Genomic DNA, 17,956 nt, shown 5'->3' on the forward strand with positions numbered 1-17,956 from the left:
TTACCACTCTGCTCTTTATGGCCTGGCGTTAAATATCCAGCTTCTCCCTCACCCCTTTCACTGACTGCACAATGGATGATCTGCAGGATCTGTTTCAATAAATCAGCAAATGTGTGTGAAGCCGTGAGTATAGTGCATGGCATAGAATGGAAATGTGCATCAAGTGCTTAAATTCGCACTCATTTCCTCTCCATTACGGGCTGATTTGTGTGCCCCCCCCCCCCAGAATTCATATGCTGAAGTCCTAACCCCCTCCCAGGGCCTCAGAATGTGACTGCATTTGGAGACAGAGCCTTTAAACAGGTGATTGGGGTACATGAGGCTCTCAGGGAGACCCCCAACCCAATCTAACTGATGTCCTTATAGGAAGAGATGAGGACACACAAAGAGACACCAGGGATGTGCGCACACAGAGGGATGACCTTGTAAAGAAGGGTCAATAGGCTGCCATCTACAAGCCAAGGAGAGAGGCCCTAGAGGAAATCAACCTGGTGTCCCTCTGATTTTGGACTTCCAGCCTCCAGAAATGTGAGAACAAACTTCTATGGTCTAAGCCACCTAATAGCTTGGCATCCCCAGAAAACAAATATACTCTCCTTTCAAGAACAGATAATTTTTTTGTACCTCTGAACATCAGAAAGCTGTCGCATGATGGATGCGACTTAAAAGAGGTCTCCTGTCCTTCTGTGGGCCTGAAAAGTCTGTTTTGTGAGGGAAGAGCTCACGTTTTCCCACCAGGACTTGGCCGCTGTACCTGGCACTCGGGAGAGGGTTTCTGGCTTCCTGAGGAAGTGGGTGCATTAGCTTCACAGTCCCCACAAGAGGCCCGCATGCACAGTCGTGCATTAGAGCCTCGCAGAGGAAACACCATTGGCACTGCAGATACAAAAAACTGTAAAATCACAAATGACAGATTCGTGACTTCCCTGAGGGAATAAATAGCAAGAACAGATGGGCCCTGAAACTGGGAGGTTTCATTTAAATGTTAATAAATAACATTTTGATAACTTAATGAACGTGGTAAGAAAAGAATAGCAAACCAGCACCAGCAAGCCAAAACACAGTTTGCCCACCCTGGTGTTGGCCCATAAGGATGATTTTTCCCATAAGGAGGGGCACAAGGTTACATGGCAAAATTATATCCCAAGGATTTACAGCATCCCCTCTGGACTGGCAAAGATGAACACGTTGCGAGGGGTGGCATCCACAGCAATACAACGCACCCCATTTTTCCTGTGCACATCTTCTGGGCCCCACATGGGGCAACAGTCCTTCCAAGGCCCAGGTGATTTCTGGGTAAAGGGGTAACTTACAGACTTGCAGGCGACAGAGAGCAAGGGCACTCAGAGGTCAAAACCATCTCCCCTGGAGACTGCTTGTTCCTGGCCAATCCAGCCTATTCCCAATTACTCTCTCCTCGCTCGTCTCTGGAGACCTTCAGAGGAGACATGCCCAGGAGAGAGAAAATAGCACTGGGCAAGAAGACCGAAGGATCATAGCCGCACACTGACCATGAGACTTCAGATGAGTGACGTAGCCTCTCTGCAAGGTGAGGATAACACGTCCTACCTTGCAGGGATTTGTTGGAAAGAGCAAACAAGGTCCCCTCCTTAGAAAATGGTAGGCAAGTAACTGGCATTCGACAAATGCAAACCACTCCCAGTGGTGCCCCCAAATAGCACAGCGTGCACAGGGGGCCCATCAGTGAACACTGCGTGGCTCTGGGCTTTCTTGGTTATTCCTGGCAAACAAACGCAGGTTCTCTGGTTTTACGGCCCTCCCACACTGTCAGGCTCTCACTTCAATACATCTGCGGGAAAGGACAGGATGAAGAACAGACAAAAGGTTGGAGACGATGAGCCCCAGATGCTAAGTATCTTAACTGGGACATCCAATTTTGTGAAATGACTCAGAGAGACAAAACAAGCAACCAGAAAAGCAGCAGAAAGGACGGAGAGGGAGCCAGGACTGGAGGCGCCGGCTCTGCAGCAAGTGGGCTGGCATGAGCACGCAGGCGACTGGTGCCCCAGAGGCTCACAAGCCAAAAGGCGGAGCAGCCTCAGCCCAGCAGGAGAAAGCTGAGCAGTTCAAAAGGATTCTGAAGGGGAAATTAACCCCAGGTAGCCCTGCGTTCCCACATGATTCCCCAGGAGGATGTCTGGGGATCCCATCTGTGAGCGCCATGAACTGAAGTCTTAACAGAAGGAGAAAGGACATATTGGGTAAACACGTACTCTAAATCAGGCTCTCTTCTTGTCTCACCTGCATCCACAGCATCCCCGGCCTAACGGGAAATAGACCTGTGAAATATGCTTCTAGGACCTGACACAGTGGGCGTTTGCCAAACAGAGACTGTAGAGCAGATACCGGGTACAAAGTCTGTGTAGTCAGACTCCTGGAATCAATGGGAAAGCGTTACATTTAAAATAGGATTCATATAAATAGTTGCTTTCTTGAGGGGGGTGCAGAAGGGAAGGGAGTGGCATAGAGGAACGGATCCCCCTATTGGAATGGAGACCCACGTGGTGCAAGCGAGCTCCTGTCCTGCTATCGTTTGCTTCCATTTTTAAGCCAACGCCTCTCTCTTCCCTTCCAGTAAGTGGGTGCTCCGTGTGGTTCGCCCAGCTGCTGACTCCACCTTCAGCAAGCATAAAAAAATAAATAAATAAAACGGTGAAATTATGAGAGAATATAATAGGCATGAAAGACACAGGTAGAAAGAGATCCCACTCAAGAATTATGGACAACTCTAGAAGGCAAATAAAACGCTAGAAACGAACATGAAGACTGAAGGTTTGCTCTGTCACTGGCTTTCAACCCTTCGCTGCCTATTACGAGCACTGGCAGTTTCTTCGAGAAATTTAATTTCCCAGCCCTCTCCCTAGTGTTTCAGTTTTAAATATTCACTAATTGCACCAATAAATTTGGGTAATTTCAAATTCCCTTGCAAATCCAAGGCTTAGAATAAGTCATAATTTGTGTATTGTATTAGTTTATAACAGCCGGAGCCAGGAGGGAAATTTGTCACTTGCTAAATTCAGGCAGGTCACCAAGTGGCCCAGATGGAACCATGAGAACAAGTGAATTGCAGCGAATTGCTTGCCGTAGCTCTGTACTCGCATCTCAAATGACAGGGTACCTTAGGCACTGCTCACCTTCTTTCCTCACCCACTTTAGCCATTTAATCCCTCCCTGAAAGCAGAGGGATTGTCAAATTGGAAAAAGATGTATCTTTTCAAAGATAGCTCTTACTGCTGGGAAAAGCTCATTCCCTTAGAAATGCCAACCCTTTGCTCCTTGCAACACTTTGCTCTGTGCCAGCATTTTATGTATGTATTCTGGACCCCGCCTTAGTCTAAAAAGTGGAGCAAGTTGGCCGAGCATCCTGCAGAGGATTCCATCTGCTGCCGGCCAGACAGAAGCTGAGGATTAGAAGTAAAAGCCGGAGCCCCAAGGGGATCAGCCAGCATACCCACGCCCCCAGGCCTAGCCTCCTGCAGAGAGAGCTCATCGCCCAGTGCATAAAATCTGTGAGGCCACCAAATAGAGCTGAAGGGAGGAGCGAAGGAGCTATGAGAGGAGCCAGAAGTGGAGGAAAGAAGTAGATGAATTTTGTTTATTCAACCTGGAATGTGTGTGAAGTGTAACAACAACAATGATGCTGCGGCTACTGATGATGATGCTGATGATGATGTCCCTCCTTGGAATTGCTCTGGTTTAGACTGGCCCCTCTGAAGCTGGTGGCTTCTGCATATGCAGTTTTCTGGAGCCGTGTTCAGCCCCACTTTGGTCCCCTCCACTGCTAACTAAAGAACTTCTCAGAGAGGGACCCCTCCAGACCCACCAGCTGTCCATGCATCCAGCCATTTCTTCAGGTAGATGGCCCCCTGTCATGATCCCGCTACTGCTTGAACAGCCCTGGGCTCCTGTTTCTTCCCTATGCTTTATGCTTCCTCTTAGGGAGCCTTCAGCACTTTCCTAAGCTCTCAATGAATGGAACAAAAAGAAATGTTCTTCCCTTGGCACTGTACTGCTGTCCTTCTTTCCCTGATGGTGCAGAATGCTCCATTAAGCCTCTTTTTGCCTGCCAAAATTTCCAGACCAGAGCAGGCACCAGGTTCTACATCTTCATATTCCAAAACTCCAGGGTACGTGTCAGGCCCTCCAAACAGCTCCCTTCCGTAATCCAGTCCATTCTACTAGTATCACAGGGGAGGGGAGTGTCTGCTGGCTTGCAGGTCAGCAAACAGCCAGGTACAAGACACCACCAAGCCCCTCCCTTCGAGCATCCCCAATCTGCACAAGGGAGTCTCTGGTAGTCCCTTCATTTGACTTTGTGGGGAGTGAAAAGTCTTTTACCTCAAGCAAGTACTTCCTGTAGGCCCAGATTCCAAATATTCTCATTTCCCTTTCCATCTGTATACTTATACAGACCTGGGAGCTTGAGTTGAGGGCTCCAAGGCCAGTGTTGTTACCTCTTGCACATTCATGAGGGATCCCTGTTATTTGTGGCTCGCTTTAAAAAACAGAGTGCCTAAGCCTTCTGATTTTCAGATTTACACTCTGAATGTTCATACTCAGACAAGAGAAAAGTCCCACCCTGTTACATAGTTAAGTTGCTTTGACAGATTGAATTATCATTTCCAATTCTTCTCCCCTTATGTAATATGACTATAATCCACATTCCTAGCCATGCAACACTGAAATCTTTCCCATTGTGAGAATATACTTCCCACCTCACTGATGTTGGGTTTGTCCATGTGACTGAACTTGGGCAATGAATGTTAGTAGACATGATGTACATAGAGGCTTTAAATGTGTGAGTACAGTTTAGCATCCTCCATGGCTTCTTGTCATTTACCATGAGAGGAACATGTCCCTAGTAGTAGCCTAGTAGCTGGACAACAGACATGTGGAGTAGACCTGAACCTGATGTACAGCATGAAGAAGAATATCTCCAGTTGACTGTAAAACTCATGAGTGAGATAAATAATGTCCATTGTGGAGCCACTGAGATGTCTGGGGCTGTCTGTTATGCAACATTAGTATTATGCAATAATAGCTAACTAATACACTTCCTATATGCCCAACATTTTGCTAAGCAGTACATTATCTCTATTTATTTATCTTAGCAATTGTATAATATAGAACACTATTAATATTGCCTTTGTTTTACAGATAAAGAAAATGAGGCACAGAGCATTTGAGCACATTTAGTATAAGCTTCTATTCCAATAATCTGACTCCAGAGCCTACAGTCTAACCATCGTGGAACATAAAACATAAGGAGAGAAAGGTGTAGCTCTGTGTTCTTCTGAGTCTGCACTCTGGTGTTGACCTTGAGCGCAGAGCCACAATGATGCTTATGAGCTCCCTACCAACACAAGCTTGGCCAGATCCCAAGAGCTGAGGCCATTTTTCCAGCTCTGTCAGAAAAATGAGACAGGCTTCCCTTCCAGAATGCATGACCCTTCTCTGAACTTTGAGGAGGGGATGCTCCATGGGGAATTCTACCCAAGGAACAAGGCTGCCTTTGTGAAGTGCACTCATCTGACACTCTGCACAGCCTTGCACAGCACACATCATTCTCTGCCTATTTCCATTCTCTCTAAGCAAATATCTCTGGATGTTTCTTTTGAATATTATATTATTTCACAATTGCCAGCTGCTGGGATTATACAAATAACCTGATAATAGCAAAGCAATATGCTGTCCGGTGTTCAAACACACCACACAAAACAGAGCAGCCGACGGTGCCAGTTCTCATTCACAGCCGGCAAATGGAAGCCACCCACGTGCTCCCAGTTTCGAGAGAACAGAGTAGCAGGCAGTTTAGTCCCAAGATGTTTTACTCTTCAGCTTCCAAGATGTTCTGTGCACAGGGAGAATGCGCAAGTCATGTTCTTTGGCAGAACAAACTCATCAATGTAATTCAACAACACACTGGGTTTTTTTTTTAACCGAAGTTGGTACCCGTGATGGGCAGCAATGGGGCTTACAGGTGTCCAAGTTATACACAAGCTTGCAATTCTGAGGGCAAGGACCAGGTCTTCTTTACTTACCACTAACTCCAATGCCTAGCACAGTGGGCAGTGAATAAATATTTGCTGAATAAATCGATGTAAAAGGGATTTAAAGGGAGTGGGGACTCAATCCTTGAACTGTGCATGTTTTAATTCTTAAAATACAAAGTTAGGGCAAGCAAGGCCAGGGTTATGCAAACTGGAAGCCCTTTAAAAATGAAGGAAATATGGAGAGACAGCCAGGCTTAAAAAGTCTTTGACACTCACCAAGAAAGCTAACACTTTGTAATCTTTGCTTCAGCAAGGAAAGCCAGCTCAGTGTGTGTGGTGAACTCTGTGGGCTTTGCCCACCCAGCAAGCATGTCTCCTTCTTTTACTAACAAGTCCCCCATTTTCTGTGAGGGAACCCCTCTTCCCTCACTGCATGTAGGACTCAGAGTGGGGGTGGTCTCAGGCAGGGGTATGTGACCTCAGCTGGGCCACACCAATTTCTCCCATTCGAGAATATGAATCTTGAGCTGAGCACCCAAATCCAGAAAGCGGTTGGGGGACTCAGCCCCTTTGGGGGTGTTTCTAAATAGCCTATTGGTTAGTAAGGGAGCAGACTGGACTTTTGACAGACAGACTGCAGACTTTCCCCAGAACACTCGTGGAATTATCACCAGTCCTGGAGCACTCCCATTGAGTCACAGTTTTGCTTTTTCAGTCCAACGTCTCTCCCTGAACCCTTCACTGGAGACTAGCAAAGAGCAGAGGGAAGAACTCCAAGCTGGAAACAGAGGTTCTGATCACACATCTGCCACAGGAAATAAGTGACCTCCCCTCCACAGTATTAAGGGGCTGGGAGTAAACAGCGACAAAGGAGCCTTGTGTGTTGAATCAATAGAAATTGACCCCTGGAAGCCCTGGGCCTTAGCAACACAAAGCTCACACTGCCAGAGCCAGCGAGGCTTGGAGTTTAAAGCACTTAATCCCCTGGCTAGATGACTCGGACAAAGAGGATTAACCCTCAGACGAGAGTCATCATCCAAATATAGAGCAATCCCCAGCACAGTATTAGAAATGTGAGGCACCCCCACCTTCTTTTGCAAATTTTTTGTTCTGTAACTCTTTTGGTGAGCTGATCGATGAACTCACCAGCACCCAAAGTCAAGGTGCTAGACCCTCTCCGCATCCTTCCACCTTTCTCTGTTCTCCAATCCAGGGCTTCTCTTTTGAAATACGCAGGTATCTTTAAGGCACCCCAAGTTTGGTAAGTAACTAACCATGGAGAACCTACTGTGTGCCAGGGACTGTGTTAGACACCAGAGCTGCAGCGGTAGACAAGACCACACGGTCCCCGCTCTCAGGGAGTTTCAGTCCAGTGGAAAAGCACCTTCGAGTACCATGTACCCTCTAAGCACTAGACAACCATTATCTCTTCAATAAATGCCCCCCAGCAAACCCATAATAAGATCTAGAGAAAGTAGATATTATTATAGCCATTTTACAGATGAGGAAACTAAGGCCACTGTGAAAACCGGAGGCCACCAATCCTGTGATGTGAGAATTGGAGACCAGCACAGCTCCTCGGCCAGAGACTGGCCAGCACCACCCAAAGAAGAAAAAAAACAAACCAGTCACCCATCATGGGGAGTGAGAGGAGACCATAGCTCAGCACCCCACCATTTCCACATTGCTTCTAACCCTTTCTAATCATCTCTCCTATGTTCTTCTTGAGTTTATCTTCTATTACTTTAATTTTTAAGTTACTGCCTTTACATTGCTTTCCTATAGCTTCCCTTTCCTTAAAATTTAATTTTAATGCTTTGCTTGTAAAAAAATAAGTGTTTACATTTAATCCATGGACCTTTCAGTGACTACAGGTGGGATGCATTTACTCCATATTATCATCAGGGTAGGAGTGGGACTGAGTCCTGTGTACCCTTCAAGGCCAAGGTTAGGAGTTCCTGACATTGCCATGACCCCTCCAGCCCACCCCTGGGCCCAGCACTCTGCCCAGGGCGGGCCGTCCCACAAGGCCATTTCCTCCCTCCAAAGCTGCCTGCATGCCAGCTGGGCCCCATTCCTCAGCGCCATCTGCTGCACCCAGGATCAGGAGAGAGGCCATAGTCCGATTCTATGCATGGCAGGAGAGCAGGGGCCGCAGGCTAAACAAAAGCAACCTACCTGGGCCTAGGCTTTGGGAGCCAGCAGGGGAAACCCTACGGGACTTTTCAGAGGAAGCTGTTGAGGGGCCTGGCAGGGCCCTCACATGCCTGTGAAAATGAGTTGTGGATTTCTAAGCATAATAAGCAAGAGGACCCAGTCTCTGATTTCCTGTCCACTCTTGACCTCTACCCTGAGACAACCTGACATTGCTGCAGCCCTGATTTGAGCTCTGATCCTCTCTCTATCATTAACGTACTGCAGGGCCTTAACTACCTTGTTTCCTTCTCTAGATTCAGCTCCCTCCTTTGCTTAGTAAAGAATTTAGATTCCTGCTTTACAAGGTCCTTTCAGCTCTGAAACACTAAGACATTTCAAATAAGTCCTTCCATTGCCTCGAATTTGTTCTAGACCTGAAAAGGAACCTGTCCATGAAGTAATTATGCAAACAAAACCCGCACACTTGGGAATGATGATGGATGGCGCATTTACCCAGGGACATGTTCTGTTCCTTCTCCTTAGCAATACTCATTTGCAGGTTTCTGTCATGGAAAGACCTTGAAAACTTGTACTATCCCTGCTTAGGTGAGTTTTAGAACCCAGGACTTCTGCCAACATATGTATCATCTGGAGTCAACACAGGCAGCTCCCAGCTTGAACAGCCAACTTCCAGACCCAGATACCTGTGATTCATGGAGGCCCCAGAGGTCTGGCAAAGTTACCTTCTCTTGCGTCTATGAAAAGCTGGAAGCACAAGAAATGAGGGTGTGCATTGACTTCTCCTAGGGTACTTTTATCCATGATTTCTCTGGGCCCCAGGCTTCCCATCTATAAAATGGAAATGAGAGAAAGGATGTGGCCTATGTTGATGTTGCTTCTAAAAGAAGTTCAGGTCAACACCATTTCTGAGAGATTACACAGTAACCGCTTAGGGGAGAATTTTCAATTGCCTTTTGGGAAAAAAAAAAAGTTAATAATGCCTGCCACTGTCTCTACTGCCACTCAGGACAGAAGCAAGTACTAACTACTGAAAGGAACAGGAAGTGGGAGGAGCAAGAGTTACAGGAAATAGGAAGAGTTATAAGAAACAGGAAACCAGGACCACAGGCTTCTGTGTGGTGAGTTGAAGGAAGAAATCCACAGTGTAGCTCTTCACTGCTAGAGCAGGAAACATTGTTGAGTGAGCTGTAATCAACAGTCAGGACAGCAAGGGGGATTTAACCTTTGCTGAGGTATTTGAAAGCTCCAAGGGTAAGTTGGGTGGATGCTCTTTGATCTAGAGGAGGCCAGAATAACAGCAAAGGCATGGAAGGGAGGTGGGAACAGAAACTGTTAGCTACTGAGTACCTACTGTGCTGAAGACTTAGCTTATCACTCTCACTTAAACTCTCATTTCTTGTCCAGGCCAGTGAGGAATAACTAGGAAGAGGCTTCAGCAATAGAGCCATCATAAGGGCATTTGTTCATCCATGGAGCCAATATCTATCATGTGCCTGCTATGTTCCTAGAACAGGGAAGACAGCAGACTTTTGCAACAGAAGACACCATGGGGCAGACTGACTCAGAAATTTTCACATAGAATTCCAACAAACCACGGGGCATTGCAGAGCTGAGCTAGTGGGGTTGGCTTGTTGCAGAGAATTGAGGGCTGATTATCATCCACTTGTGTCATTTTGAACATCATGGGCCCCATGCAAATCACCTCAACAGCACTGGTGACATTAAACAGCAGTTGCTCAATTCTTTTTTCACACAGAATCTTTAAGTCCCTCAGTAAGTGTGTTGATCCCTTAATTAACATTTAGACTAACATACTTCCAAGTCCAGGAGCATGAAGGGAACTGAAGAGTACTTGAGTGTTATTACTACCACCATCATAATCATCTTCATCATCATTATCATCATCATCATGACCATCACCTTACAACTGAGGAAACCAAGGCTCAGAGATATTAAAAAACTTATTCACCTTATACATCAATGAAGTAATGAAGTTTGAGTTCAATCCTAGCTCTCTCTGATATCAAACCCACTACTCCACCCTATGCCCCACATGATAGGCCTAGTACCCACACAGAAAAATGGAGGCCAATTTGCCATGTCTCTCATACTTCCTTCTGGGCTTCAATTACGTTTTTCCACTATTGCCCACACACAGAGGAGGCTACTTGCAACTGCCCTCTGCCAATATCATTGCAAACAAAACTCTCGCTCACTGTACTCAGCCACACCACGGAGAGGAAATGAACAACACGTCAAGTCTGAGACTGAAGTCATGCCAGCCCTCCCCTCTTCCTATAAGGCTATATTGCCTACCTCTCTCCTCTCATAAAAGGGAACACATTATGCCAGATACTGTAGATATGCGACTCTTTTTCAGGCAAGCTGAGGGATGATACTCTTCTACTTCACATAAAACCAATTTAAATAAAAGTCTCCCTTTTTTCAAGATCCTTCCTTGCTCCTGCTCAGTCTTAAATTAAGAGCAGTACAATAATAAACCAAGAACATCACACCCCTGAATTTCAGCCACCTCTCTCCAGAGGATTTTGTCTCCTTTTTTATAAGTATGAGCTATTTTTTTGGCTTCCACTCATTTCTCTGTCTTGTCACCACACATTGCTTTCTGTAAGATATAAGTGATTGGAGCCTTCACATTTAAAGTCTGTTTTTAGACCATGAGATCCACAATAAGGTTCCCAAGAGACCTTGGAAAGAAGGGGAATAACTTCAGGGAGTTACATTGTAATATCCACAGAAGCAAAGGTTTGCAGTCCCCTCCAATGATTAAATGGTTCCATTCATTCAGTCAATAAAAACTCATGGCTGGCGTAGCTCAGTGGATTGAGCCCAGTCTGCGAACCAAAGTGTCACAGGTTCGATTCCCAATTAGGGTACATGCCTGGGTTGCAGGCCATGGCCCCCAGCAACCGCACATTGATGTTTCTCTCTCTTTCTCTCTCTTTCTACCTCCCTTCCCTCTCTAAAAATAAATAAATAAAATCTTTTAAAAAATTCATTAAGCACATACTATGCCCCACACAATATTCTGGGCACTGGGCACCCTAGTGAAGCAACAAATAAATATCATTCTGATGATACTCAAATGTATATCTCCTTCATGGGACTGTGGCTTCAAACCTGAACTCACACATACAGATTGGGTGTTCTACTGGAACCCTGTAACTCTTTCTTCTCCATCTCAGTAAAGGGCAACGCATTTCAGTTGCTCAGGTCAAAATATGTAAAGTCATCCTTGACTCCTTTCTTTCTCTTATACCCTAAATCTAACCCATCAGCAAGTCCTATCTTCTCTATCATCAAATATACCCAGAATTTGGCCACTTCTCACCGTCTCAACCACTATTGACCCTGGTCCAAGCTGCCATCAGCTCTCACTTGGAGCACTGCAGTAGCTTCATGATTGATCTCCCTGTATTCACCCTTGACCCCCTAGGGTCTATTCTAAGTTCTAAAACTCAAGTGATCACTATGAAACATAAATCAAGTAATGACAGCCTGTGCTCAGAATTCTCCAATAGCTTCCTGTCTCACTAAGAATAAAAGCCAAAATCTATACAAGGCCCTACCAGCCTCTGTATTACCTAGCTCCCTGCTGATTGTCTGATCTCATCTTCTATCATGCTCCTCCTCTCTCAGTTGCCTCTACATGAGGCTTCTTGCTGTTCTCAGAACATGCCAGTACCTTGCTGCCTCAGAGCCTTTGCACTTACTTCCTCTGCCTGGAAATGTCTTTCCCCCGGATATGCATTATATAAAATGCCCATCCCCAACTCTATCCTACTTCCCTACTCCCTCTCAACCAGACACTCCCCGTCTTCCTTTCTCTCCTTGACGATCTTTCATCACCTGATATTACACATTTACTTGTTTACTCACATATTATTTTTCTCCCCCAACTAACAAGAATGCTTCACAGGGATAGATCATGTTATTTTTTTACTGTTGTATCCCTGCCTTTAGCATGCCTGGCACGTTGAGAACACTCAATAAATATTTGGTGAATGAATGACTATCTAAACATATATATGTCTAAGGTAGGTCAGCCATGGAAACAGAGAAAAGAAAAAGAAGTGCAGGCATTGCCTGTTCAAGCAGAGCCCAGGAAAACAGGAGCCTTAGCCAAGAGGACTTTAAATATTAAGGTCCCTATGGTAGAGAGATTGCAAAAATATCCCCAGTTCTTCCCTTCCCTGGATCCATGTTCTTTATAATGTGACTATGTAGCTCCTCTCATCAAGAAGTGGGGTCTAAGCCCTGGCTGGCCTAGCTCAGTGGATTGAGCACGGGCTGGGAACCAAAGTGTCGCAGGTTCGATTCCCAGTCAGGGTACATGCCTGGGTTGCAGGCCATGACCCCCAGCAACCGCACATTGATGTTTCTCTCTCTCTATCTCCCTCCCTTCCCTCTCTAAAAATAAATAAATAAAATCTTTAAAAAAAGAAAAAGAAGTGGGGTCTACTCCCTACTTCTTCACTCTGAGCTGGCCTTGTGACTTACTTATGTCAGTAGGTAAGGATGAAGTAATCGTGTGCCCGTTACAAGTTCAGGCCTCAAGAGGCCATGTGTCTACTCTCTCTTGGACTCCTGACCTTCCATGTGAACGTGCTGGGATCTCCTTGTGGAGGATGAGAGGCCACATGGAGCAGAGTCGAGTCATCCCAGCTGAGGCCATCTTAAAACAGCCAGCCCTCAGCCACGCCATAACAGACCAAAATCACATGAGCAAACCCAGGTGAGATAAACCAAGCGCAACCCAGACACGTGAGAAAATAAAAAATGGTTGTTGCCTTAAGCCCCTAAGTTTTGGGGTGGTTCGCTCCATGGTCCCATTAGCAAGATCACCCCCAGTGTGTGTGATCAATTCTTAGAGCAGGCATCTAAGCTCTCTCCTCTCAGTACATGTCCATCAACCAAACCTTCTCCTTGTGGTTTAGTTCTCATAAAGGGAAATCTGTGGGAAGAGGGCACACCAGCCATGCCACACAATGTCTCAGCCATTGCAAATCAGTAGACTGGCATGCAGGTGAGCAAGGTCACTGTCATGTGACCCAGAGACAGATCAAGTTTCTGAGGCAGCAAGACTAAAAGCCAAACCTTGGATGGGGGAAAGTCACAGAAGTAAATGTCATCTTCTGAGGTGACTGAGGGGACAACAACCAGCCAGCTACCCTGACCGTGACCCAGCTTCACCACATGCTATTTCACAGAAACTCTGACAGAGTTCTCAAGCACACAGCCCTATTTCTGTCCATGAAGCACTGCAGTAGCCAGCCCCACTGCACCAAGGATGCAGGATCTATCCTGTGGGATGTAGCTCTCAAATCCCAAAACCATGCCGTTTGGAGGAGCAAAGTCTCAAAGGGGCAGAGCAGTGAACTGACCTCCATATCAAGCCTGCAACATAGAAGCCTCAAATAAATCCATCATATTATTTATATAAATGCATCCCGTGGTACACCAAAGGTCTGTGCACTTCCAGTTGATTCCAACCCCTTTCCATAACCATAGAAACTGCTATTGTTCTCAAAGAAAAAGGAGTAGTAACTACTCCTCTTTCTGCAGGACTATTATCTGCAGAAAAGGAAAATATCTGCAAGACTATTCAATAAACTGACCCTTGCTTTCATCGTGGGGGAAAGGAAACAAACATGCCATGAAGGTTCAAAATGCCCAGAATGCTCTTCCTCAGACACCTGCCTGGCTCACTCCCTCACTTCCCCAGGGGTCTGGTCAAATGTCACTTATCAGCAAAGCCTTCCCTGACCAAGCTGCATAAAAAAATAACAATCCTTACCCTGCTCTCTGGCAGTACTCCCAATTCCTTTTACCCTACTTTATTTCTCTCCATTATAATGCATCATCGGCTGATACACTATCTAGTTACTCACTTATTTGTCCATTATCTTACACATACACACAAGTTAAGCTCTTTGAGGGGCTTTATTAATTCAATTCTGTATTCCCCCCTCATAGGACAGTACCTAACACATACTAGGTAGTCAACGAGTGAACTGCCATTTCTTAAGCACCTACTTCTGCCAAGCAATTTATATATGACAATCATCTCACAATGAACACATATTTTTAAATAACTTCTATGTCGTTATTAGAACACCTTTATCGCTAGCTCTATTTTACAGATCAGGAAACCAAAGCTTAAAGAGATGCCAAGTAACTTGTCCAAGACACTCATCTAAGTCTGTCTAATCATCAAAGCCCACACTCCTTGCGGTGGGCCAGGCTGCTTCCCAAACACCTTGATGGTTCTGTGACAAAATGCAATGTGATACACATCTATGGCAAACATGCATGACACTGGATTTTCATCCCCCAGAAAAGATCAGTACTAACAGCTTTAGTTGTCTGTTATTCCACCCACTTAGAGATCAGGTCAGAGCTTTCCTTCTGAACTGGGCTGGTCAGGCAGACAGGTGAGGAACCTGAGGAGGGAAAAGCAGAAGTTCATCTGCTCTGAGACTGCCTCAGAATATTCCAGAATCCCTGCCTGGCATAGGATGTATTCCTCCTTTGGTGTCAGCCTGTGTCCGTGCCTCCTGGGGTCTCGTCACACACTATAAATGACAGCCCTGTTGTGACCTGTAAAGCTCTGCCCACCCGGTGGCAGTGATGTTGGAGGAATGGGAGCGTGATGCGGGTCACTCACAGGCAAGGGGCAAGGGACAAGGGAGGGACCCAGCCCTTACTGAAATCCATGCCCTGTCTCTTCGATGAGGGCTTTACGTCTAAAATAATCACCGCCACAATGAATCCCTGCTTCCTCTCTGCGCGCACCACTCTCTTTTCACACCTGCATTACTGAACTTATCACACTTCCTTATCACAGGTGTTTTTCCCCCACCAGGTGTGAGCTGCTGGGAGTCTGGACTGTGTTCTTTTCACCTCTGCACCCCCCAAGGATTCGTCGGCCTCTAACACATACCAGGTGCCCAGCAAGTATTTGCTGACTCAAGAAAGATGCAGAATGAGCCTGTATTGTTATCTGCTGCATCAGCTGGAGCAAACGGGACGAGTCACCTCTTCCGAAAAGGGCAGGAAGCAGAAACATAGAAGAAACCACTGCAGACTAGAAGAAACACTGAACTGGAGACAATGCCCAATTCTCCCTCATGCACACACACCTCTCATCCCTCACCTGCCACTCCCTCAACCTCAAAGCCACCCACATTTACCTCCCAACAGGCTTTTTTTAAAAAAACAAAAACCTAGCAGGCATTCCCCAGTGCTCCACCCCACCACATCGGAGCCCAAGACGCAGGGAAGTTACCTGTAAACAGAGCTAGTTTGCATCTGTGATTTCTGGTTAAAGGATCGTGTTTCAGCAGCCCGCTGAACCCTGGACAGCAGAGACATCTAATACCCGTCTGCGGAACAAACAGCAGCGCTTCGCTCCTCCCTGGCTGAATGCATTTGCTCGCCTATCCCTGCAGAACAAATCACGTTCTTTTCCTTGCGCTGAAATCCATCTACAGACAAATCCTCTGTGTCCGTAAGAAACCGCTCCCACTCCCGCGGAGGGCGCCTGCACACACAGAAGAAATGCACACTCACAAACCCCAACCCAGAGCCACAGGGTGTTAGAATGTTTCTCATCTGTTCTTCAAGAACAAACCCACAGCAACAACAAATATTCTTATTTGATCTCATAAGAATAGAATAGAAACTAAAAGCGGTGGCTTAGGGAAGCGGAGTTAAAAATATCAGTCGACTAAGTTGCAGAACTGTATATATGGAGCTAACAGTTCACACAGGGTGTTTGAAACAGCCCTTGGAGACGCCACCTTCAGAGAAGCGCGCAGCCCCGGGCGGAGGGCAAGTCCTTGCTTTTCCAAGGTTCTCCCGTCTTTTTTTTTTTTTTTTGCCATTTACTACCAACATTCAGAGGAGCCCCGCGGGTATGTTTCAGCCCCGGGCAGGCGAGCCTGGGAGCCCCTACTCCGCGCCCCCGCAGGTCTGCACGCACTCGAGCGAGCAGCATCATCCCCTACCTAGATGGGAAATCCGGGGGCAAAAATCCTCGGACGGCGGCCACCGAGTGCGGGCAGAGCAGCGTCTTCCCTGGCGATCCCGGCAGAGGCAGCAGACCGCGAGTGTCACACACCTGCAACACGGCGCCCACACCGCCGCTGCCCGCTGCCCGCCCCGCCTGGCGCAGCGCGGCAGCGCGCCCCCGCCACGCCGAGCACAGAGGGCCGGAGGCTCCTGAGGCTCCTGCTCTTCGGGATCAAATCCTAACCCGCTTTCTTCCCGGCCTGGGCACTAAAGAAATTCGCTGCAGCCGGTTCTTTGCTTCTAAATGCCCTTCTGATTCCAGGTGGAGTGTTTGGGACAGCTTGCTGGGAAAGGGACCCGCCAGGGTCCCAGGCTTTGGATTTGCAGACCAGTGAATGTTAGACCTCTTATCCCTCGAGTTTCAAGAATTTCCCTACACAACTTGACTATGGCAGTCACCTCACCTAGGGCGAGGGGATTGCATTCACCAACTCCAAACTAGGACATGTCAGAAGACAGAACTCACATTCCTGGGAAGGAGAATCCTCTGATGGCCCCCATCCACAAAGTATCTTCCATCACAGAAGTAATTAAATTGCTCTGTCCTTGTTACTGCATACGGGAACTGAAAATAACCTACTTGTGGAGTAGAGGGAAGGAGGAAGATATGGAGGGCTTAATGCATTAACCGAATTCCTCCACCTGTCCAACCTTCTAATCCCCTGCCCCCACCTCCACCCACAAACCACCCACAAAAGTGGCCAGCAAATTCAACGGAAAGGATCCTTTTAGGAACAAGGCTCCTCCCAGGAGACAGTGAGAAGCAATGAAGCGACACTAAAATCAGAGGTGAAATCAAACAACGTGCCTCAGGTTCCTGGCCTCCTCCAGGGTATGGAACTACATTCCTTTTCAATAGTGCTGAAATGGAACCAGGTCCTGAGAGACTCTTCCTTGTTCCCCACCCAGCACAACCTACCATCATCATAAGGTCTCCATTTCCACCTCCACGTTCTCTCTACAGTCAGCACACTGCTGGCCCTGTCTTCTGTCCCCTCCCTACTTCCGGCTCCATCACCTCTCACCTGGATCACCTCAAGTCCTTCAACTACTCAGCCTCTAGACTCATTTTCTTAAAATGTCAATGTGATCTTAACTCTTTCCTACCTAAGACTATGCGTTTGCTTCTCAATGCCCTCAGAAAAGGCAAAAGTCTTTTAGCACATCTCATTTAATCGCCAAAGAGCAGGCCCCTGCTGAACCCCACAGCTTCACCTCTCCATCACCATCTTTTCCCCTGTACTCCAAACATTTAACTACTTGCACATGCCTCATTCTCTCACCTTCATGCCTTTGTATACATTGTTCCCCATACCTCCTAGAATGTTCTCTTCCTCCCAATCTTCCTATCCCTCCCCAGTGCCTAATGGTCCTCAGTTGTCCCATCTGTTTCTCCAGGAAGTCCCCCCTCATCCCCACAATAACTGAGATCTCTCTGTTCCATGTGCCTAAAGCCACCACAATTTCCTCTACCAACACACCCAGCACATGTCACTGAAGTTAGTTGACTAATGTCTGTCTTCCTCACTAAAATGTAAGCATGTCTCTCTTATCTGCCAAGTGTGCACAGGATACACAGCATCTAGTATCTACTTGGTCAGTGTACCTTAGTACACCCACCATCCAGATTAATATGTCGAATAGCTCTGTCATTCAGAGGTTTCTTTATGCTCCTTCCCAGGCCATAAGCC

The 17,956-nt window shown here is 46.7% G+C and overlaps 1 protein-coding gene across 4 annotated transcripts in view; it reads right to left on the bottom strand.

Annotated features, from left to right (window-relative positions):
• The window catches only part of SV2B (synaptic vesicle glycoprotein 2B), a 95,102-nt gene extending 78,725 nt beyond the window's left edge, over positions 1 to 16,377 (bottom strand). For 2 of the 4 annotated variants that reach the window (XM_028502260.2, XM_028502264.2), the window contains exon 1: positions 16,202 to 16,377. The gene's annotated coding sequence lies outside the window, so the exon portion shown is untranslated. Of the gene's footprint in view, positions 1 to 15,480; positions 15,981 to 16,201 lie in introns of those variants that run through there. The other 2 variants (XM_028502258.2, XM_028502261.2) reach the window with 1 other exon arrangement.
• Positions 16,378 to 17,956: the final 1,579 nt, after the last annotated feature.

The sequence above is a fragment of the Phyllostomus discolor genome, chromosome 12 (assembly GCF_004126475.2).
Source record: "Phyllostomus discolor isolate MPI-MPIP mPhyDis1 chromosome 12, mPhyDis1.pri.v3, whole genome shotgun sequence".
NCBI classification, from domain to species: domain Eukaryota; kingdom Metazoa; phylum Chordata; class Mammalia; order Chiroptera; family Phyllostomidae; genus Phyllostomus; species Phyllostomus discolor.